We start from the raw sequence: 7,642 nt of genomic DNA, 5'->3' as shown, positions 1-7,642 counted from the left end.
GTACCGTGCTGACCACCTGGGGTGTGGCTGCGATATATAACAGGAGAGGTTCATTTTCCTTAGGCGCCACCAATATTGGAGGTGTCAAGATTGTGCGCTTGAGGTCCTCAAAGGCTCTGTCTGCTTCTTCGTTCCACTCGAACTTTTCCCCTTGCTTGATCAAGGCGTAAAATGGCAACGCCTTTTCTCCTAGCCTGGCGACGAATCTGCTTAAAGCCGCGACTCGCCCAGTTAGTTGTTGTATTTCCTTTAGCTTGGTTGGCTTCCGCATTGTTACGATGGCTTGAATTTTCTCTGGATTATCGTCGATTCCTCTTGCTGACACCGGAAACCCGAGAAGTTCTCCTGCAGGGAAGCCAAAAGAGCACTTCGTCGGGTTTAGCTTGAGGCAGAATTTGTCGAGGTTTTCAAAAGCTTCCTTGAGATCCTCGATCAAGGTTGATCCCTACTTTGTTGCTATGACGACATCATTGATATACACTTGAATGTTCTTGCCAATCTGTGTGGCAAGACACTTCTGCATCATCCGCTGATATGTTGCTGCCGCGTTTTTTAGCCCAAAAGGCATTGTTCTGTAGCAGAACACGCCATAGGGTGTTATGAAAGCTGTTTTGACTTCATCTTCTTCTTTTAGTCGGATCTGGTTGTAACCAGAATATGCGTCCAGGAAGGAAAGACGTTCATAGCCTGCCATGGAGTCGATAGTTTGATCGATCCTCGGGAGGGGAAAGTGATCCTTTGGACAATGTTTATTGAGACACGTGAAGTCGACGCACATGCGAAGGACCTCTGTGTTTTTCTTGGGGACCAGCACTGGGTTAGCTACCCACGTGGCTTCTGTGTGTAACTCTTTGATAAACCCTGCTTCTCTGAGTCGACTAATTTCTGATAGCATAGCTTTGCGGTTAGGTTCCGAAAAACGCCGCAAAGGTTGTTTGATTGGTCTAGCCATTGGATCCAAATTAAGAGGGTGCTCGGCAAGTTCCCTGGGTACTCCTGGCATGTCACCTAGACACCATGCGAAGATTTCCCAGCACTCACGGAGGAACTCGACGAGCGCGCTTTCCTATGCGAGATCCATGTTTGTTGCGATAGTTGTCGTCTTCTTGGGATCTGTCGGGTGAATCTGCACTTCCTTGAAATTTTTGGTGGTTTCAAAGGTTGGCTCATTTAGAGGCCTCCCTCCGTCTGGCAACAAGTCATAATCAGTTGTTAGCCTTGACGCCATATATTCTGCTTGCATCTCGAAAGTTTCTGACGGCCGATGAAAATCCTTGTCGCATTTATCTGCTCGCGTGAAACTGCCTTTTACTGTGATTGGGCCCTTGGGTCCAAGAAGTCTCCACAACAAGTATGTGTAGTGTGGTACCGCCATAAACCTGGCATATGCGGGTCATCCTAGTAAAGCATGGTACTATGACGGGAAATCCACGACTTCGAACTACAGCTTCTCTCTTCTGTAATTCTCTCGGGTTCCAAACTGAACGTCGAGATTGATCTTTCCCAATGGATAACTTGGCTTGTCCGGTGTAATACCATGGAAGCGCGTGTCAGTTGGTGTTAAATTCGCCAAGGATATATTCATCTTCCTCAATGTATCTACGTACATGAGGTTTAAACTACTGGCTCCATCTATGAACACCCGTGAAACGTCGAATCCTGCAATCACCGCTGGTAGGATCAAGGCTGATTGCCCTGGTCGAGGGACTTGCTGCGGGTGATCCGCTATGGTGAAGCCGATGTCCTGCCCCGACCAATCAGGTACTCGATTGTTTGTGGCGGCATCTTTTCTTCCATAAAGACTTGTCGCAAAATCACTTTTTGAGCTCTATTGGATGGCCTGCCCTTCTGGATCATCGCAACCGCACCATTGGTGTAGATATAAGGACCATTAGTTGGAGCTGCCGCTAATTGTAACTGGTGTCAATTTTCGTCTGTGATTGCGGGTGGAGGTGGAAGATGGATCTCACTCCTTGGCCCTTGAGGGTTCCTGTTTGTTGCATGTGCGTTGGCATGCCCTGTGTATCTATGTAGTGCCTGGAAAGTTCGGCAATCCTTCTCCAGATGCCCCGACTGCCTCTTTCTATTGTTGTCGAGAAAGAAGTGCATTTGGCATGGTCCGTTCAAGAGATCTTCGGGTGACACATACGGCCTTTGGAACCTTGGTCCATTATTTTTCCTGCTGGGCGGGAACCATCCCTGTAATCGCTACGCTGTTCACCGCTCTTTTGATAATCATCTCGATTACTACCTCCACTAGTTCCTCGGAAGCCAGCCGATATTTGGTCGGGGCCGTCATAATATGAGAACTGGCGAGAAAAGCGTCGTCTATTTTGAATGTTTCGGTTACGATCGTCCTCAGGCGACCTATGCCATTTGTTGTGAACGACATCCTCTCCATCTGCCCAGCGATTCGCTATTTCCATGAGTGCTGCTATTGTTTTCGGATTAGTCCTTCCCAAGTCCTCGACTAAGTCTTTCCTTCAGATCCCAGCAACAAACGCGTCTATCGCTCTTTCGTCAGATATGTTCTCTGCCGAATTTTTGATAATTTTCCACCTCTGGATGTACGTCCTCATTGACTCATCATACTTCTGTCTGCAGGCCCGTAGCTGCTCTATGGACGCAGGTTTCTTGCATGTAGATAAGAAATTTTTCACGAACATGTCCTCGAAAGTTTCCCAACTGTCGATAGATCCAGGTGGTAACTTTTTTATCCATGATCACGCTGCTCCACTTAGGTGCACCTAGATGCTCTGCATAGCAGTTGCTTTGGTTCCTCCCATCAGTTTCACTCTCTCCAGATAGTCGACTAGCCAATCCTCAGGATCTTGCAGGCCATCGAACTTCTTGTAGTTGTCGGGCAACTTGAAACCGCGTTTTGTGAACTCGTCGAGTGAAACAAGGGAGCCCGCACATCTCCTCCTCGTCTACCTCTGGTGAATGCCGACGTTCTCTTCTTTCTTGTCGTGCCCTGTCAACCCGCGCTTGTGTTGCTGTATCTCTTGCCGCGCTCGTTCTTGTAGGGTCCTGTACAACCACTGTGGGTCGTGGACTATTTTGCCTTGGGGTACCTTCAGGAGGCGTACTTGTGCTCGCGAATGCTGTTCCCATAACACCAACTCCTGCCATAGCTGATGGGGATATGCCCTAAGGGGGTGTGTCGCCAGTCCCACTCGCCATGGAGATGAAGGCCCAAGAAGGCTGCCAGTCGCCCGGGTGACTGGGTGACTGGGCCCTGCAGCGACCGGGTGATTGGGCCCTGTAGCGACTGGGCCGCGATCCCTGGATGAAGACCCGCGCTACTGGAGAAGGAGATTGCTTGCGAGAGGGGTGGCAAATCCCGGATTAATAGCAACTGATATGATTTGTAGTTATCTACATGTAACCCTAGATCGGGGGTGCCTATATAAACCCCCGAGCTAAAACCCTAGAGGACACATCATCTGAGATCCAATCTCCCCTGTAAGCTCTTGGCGTAGCCGCCGACTAAGCCCCCCCCCCCCCCCCCACATTGTAATTCTCCACTGAGCAATAGATCTAGCAGGACGTAGGCCTTTTACTCTCCGGAGGGGCTGAACCTGGGTAAACCCTTGCGTCCTGTGCACCTCGATCCGCAGATGGCAATGTTCCCTTGCCCCCGTATCAATGAAGTGCTGCCCCCCGTAGCACCTACCGTGGTCATATCCACGACAGTGGCGCCCACCGTGGGGCATGGGACATCAAGCCTCCGAGCTGCGGCGAGGCCTTACTCGCCGACACGCCGGCCGATCGCCTCCGGCAGGATGATCGCCACGGGCAACTTCTTCCACATCCAGCCGAGCTTCTAGCAGCCGGCCTCCGCGCCCCTCACGCACGCTTGGATGGTGCCGGTCGGCACGATCAACCTCTTCGTTGGGCTCGCCAGCGTCAGCGACCCCACTGAGCCTCGCCCTGGCCAGCTGCACGACCCCTTTGCACCGGGGCAACTCCTCACCGCCACTCTCCCTCTCACCAGCGAAGTATACATCGAGGGCGAGTCGGCCCTGGAGGGCCACGGCGTCGGTCGCCGGATCCACCGCCGCGGTATCAGTCGCCGGGTATACCGCCACAGCGTCGGTCGCCGGTTCTATCACCCTGGCGTCGTTCGAGGACTCCTTCTCCCCGGTCTCTCACCCGAGTGACTTCGAAGACGACTCCGTCCTCCCCCTCTTCGGCAGCGACTCCGAGTCGGACTCCGTCGATGTCCCGCACTACCAGTACCCAATCGCCGTCTTCATGGCGGGAGGCGATGAAGTGCCCCCAAACGATGCCTTCTCCACGCCCCTCCCTGCAACCGCCAACGCGACCGAGATCGAGGCGCATCGGTCGACCCTTGAGGAGCAGAGGAAGAAGGAGCTCGCCGAGCGGCAGGAATTCCGCCTCAAGCAAGATGAAGTGAGAGGCATGTCTCAATACTGCCAACAGCGCAATCGCCTGCGCATGGAGCGCGCTCGCGCGCAGGATTTCCCCAGCGCCCTCCTCAACTTCGGCGATCCGGACGGAGAAGTCCGGGCTGCCCGAGTCCAGAACCCCGACATCCCCGAATCGAGTCGGGCCGCCGCCGGCAGAGTGGCGCATGGCGCACCGCCGCCACCACCACCACCGCCACCACCGCCACCCGAAGCTCCCCGCGTGGAGGTCGACGCCAACGGCCTACCCCTCCACTCGTCACCGGCCGACAACGTCGCGGCCACTCAGGCCGTTCTCACCAAACTCCCGGAAACGGGAGAAGGCGCGATCCTCATCCAGCACGCTAAGGCCCTAGTCGCCAAGGCCCTGGAGCAACAGCACGCCGCCACCGATTCACAAGGGCGACTCTACTCACGCTCATCCGCCAGCCGTGCCGCTTCATCGGCAGCGGCGAATCGCGCGGTCGCCATGGAGGGTAGGCTCACAACAGACACTCGCAACAGAGAGTTCACCAACCACAATTCTCCAAAATCAATTCACTTATATACAACTAACACCCACGAGTCACATTCTCGCAGGGACAAAATATTTATCCTTACAGGCCAGAGGGTCACCCCTCGTACAAAGAAGAATTACTTGGCAGACCCTGGCTGCTCCTCTATCACCAGCTCGGCGCCACCCTCTCCATGTAAGAACTTCGGGGTGTACCTGACGACCGGATAGGTGGACAGGGCATTGGTGGCCGCAGCATGGAAGAGGCGCTCGGCGGGGAAGTCCTTCGGGCCCGCCTCCTTCTCCGCATCCTCGGGAGCCAACTGGCTGACAATATGTGTCTCCAAGTCCGCAGTCGCCAGCACTCGATCGGCGTAAGGGCGTACCGCCTCCATCAAGCGCAACACCTCGGTGACGTCGAACTCGCCAGTCTCGGACGGGAAGTCGGCCGTCACTTCCTCCACGTCGAAGCCCTCCGAGTAGTGGGCAAGCACCATGCTCAAATCCATGGTGACGCCCACGCGGCAAGAGGAGCGGCGGAGCCAGTCGACCACCGCCGGGATATCGGAGACGGCTTTGAAGACCGACGGCGCATCACGAGGAATCACTTCCCGCGGACTCAGGTACTGAAGCGCCGCCAGTATGTCCCCCGCGGAGGCGATAATGCACGCGGTCGCAGTCTGAAGACACTCTCGCGGGGTCGCCGACTCCACGAATTCACACTGCCCTGAAAAAACGAAAAGCTCACAAAGTCAGCACCCGCTGAAAAAGAGGCTCGCCGCCCTCGGGGACTGGCCCCCACAGCGGAGTCGTCACGCTTGGGGACCGGCCACCGTAGCGGACTCACCACGCTCGGGGACTGGCCCCCGCAGCGGACTCGCCACGCTCGGGGACTGGCCCCCGCAGCGGACTCGCCACGCTCGGGGACTGGCCCCCCAGCGGACTCGCCACGCTCGGGGACTGGCCCCCGCAGCGGACTCGCCACGCTCGGGGACTGGCCCCCGCAGCGGACTCGCCACGCTCGGGGACTGGCCCCCGCAGCGGACTCGCCACGCTCGGGGACTGGCCCCCGCAGCGGACTCGCCACGCTCGGGGACTGGCCCCCGCAGCGGACTCTCCACGCTCGGGGACTGGCCCCCGCAGCGGACTCGCCGTGCTCGGGGACTGGCCCCCGCAGCGGACTCGCCACGCTCGGCGACTACCGACGCCATGCTTTCCCGAAGGGTTAACGAAAAAAAAGCAAGGGAGAAGCACTTACCAAGAAGCTACCACGACATTTCGCGGACGAAGGCCTCGAAACTGGTCTTTTCGGCTTGGACCGCCAAGACAGTACTCTCCGACGCCTCCCTCTCCGCGGCAAGTTCCTTGGCGTGCTTTAGCTTCAAAGCCGCAATCTCCGCCCGCAGCGTCGCCGCAGCTCCCCGGGCCGCGTCCCTAGCCTCCGCCGCAGCTTCGAGCCTGCCCTTGTAATCGGCAATGACGTCCTCGAGCTCCTTGCCTTTGCCCTCCAAAACCCTGTTGAGGTCAGCAAGCTCCGTCTTTGCCTTCTTCGTCGCCTCCTCGGTTGTCTTCGCCCGGAAATCGGCGTCCCGGTAGAAGGACTCCTTGACATACCCCTCGCGCGCCTCTGCCAACGCCTTCTCGCGCGCCTCTGCTACAGAAGAACGACGAGCATCAGAGACACTAAAGTCGGAAGAATCACACGAAAATTCGCCGACCCTGAAAAAGGTGCAAACTTACTGCCAATGGCGACCAGCTGGCGGTTCTTCTTCGCCGCCTCTTCCACCTACGCCGTCAGGAGCTTAACTTGAGCCTGCCAAAAAGAAAAACGCATGTCAAACAAATTTGTCCGGTTATCAATCAAACAGGAGACTCGACTCGCCCCTTCATCCCAAGTCGACCCTCGGGGACTGGGGGGGACCGGACTACAAGCAAGAAATGATTACCACATGAACTTCACCAAGTGCCGTGTGAAGCTTAGTAAAGGACAAAGTCGACAGTGGAGGCCGACGCGACTCGTGCGTCTTGCCCCCCTGCACCACCGCCTCAGTCGACGGTGTCCCTTCTGCCGGCGCCTCGGGATCACTGGGACGAGCCTGGTCCCTGGCGGCCTTCGTCTGGCGCTCCCTCATCTTCGCCGAGAGGCCGCTTCCCTCAGTAGCGCCCCGTTCCTTCTCCACCACAGGAGGGACGGCGTCCGGACTTCGAGCCGTCGCCGACTCGGCACCTGCTGTCCCCTCCTCCACCATGGGGGGAACGATGTCCGGACCCCGGGCCATGGCCGTCTCGACAGCCGCCTTCGTCACCTCGCCGCTGCTCGCGCTCGGCGAGGGGCCGCCTCCGGCGACTGGCCCAGCCAAACTGGCGGTAGCGCCCGTCGCCTTGCTCACGACGGCGGGCTCCTCTCGCGATGAGGCAAGGCCCGCGGGGTCGCCGGCCGCTCTCTTCGACTCGGCGGCCTTTTTCAGCTCAGCCGCCTTCTTTGCCTCGGCCGCCCTTGTAGCCGCCGCTCCGCCGACCGGGGCGGGCCTTGTCAGAACCTTCCTATTCGACCTGCAGAAGATTGATGTCAGCTCCTTGCTAACCCAGCAAACGATGGAACAAGGTATGGCAGGGAATGCTTACTTCACCGTCGGGATCGCCTTCACGCTTGGGCCGACTCGGGCCCCGACCTCAGGGGCGTCCTTAAGGGGACGCCGAAGCTCAGTGGCGCCCTCAA

The sequence above is a fragment of the Lolium perenne genome, chromosome 3 (genome assembly GCF_019359855.2).
Source record: "Lolium perenne isolate Kyuss_39 chromosome 3, Kyuss_2.0, whole genome shotgun sequence".
NCBI lineage: Eukaryota > Viridiplantae > Streptophyta > Magnoliopsida > Poales > Poaceae > Lolium > Lolium perenne.
The sequence above is the reverse complement of the archived record's forward strand: the minus strand, read 5'-3'. Positions refer to the sequence as shown.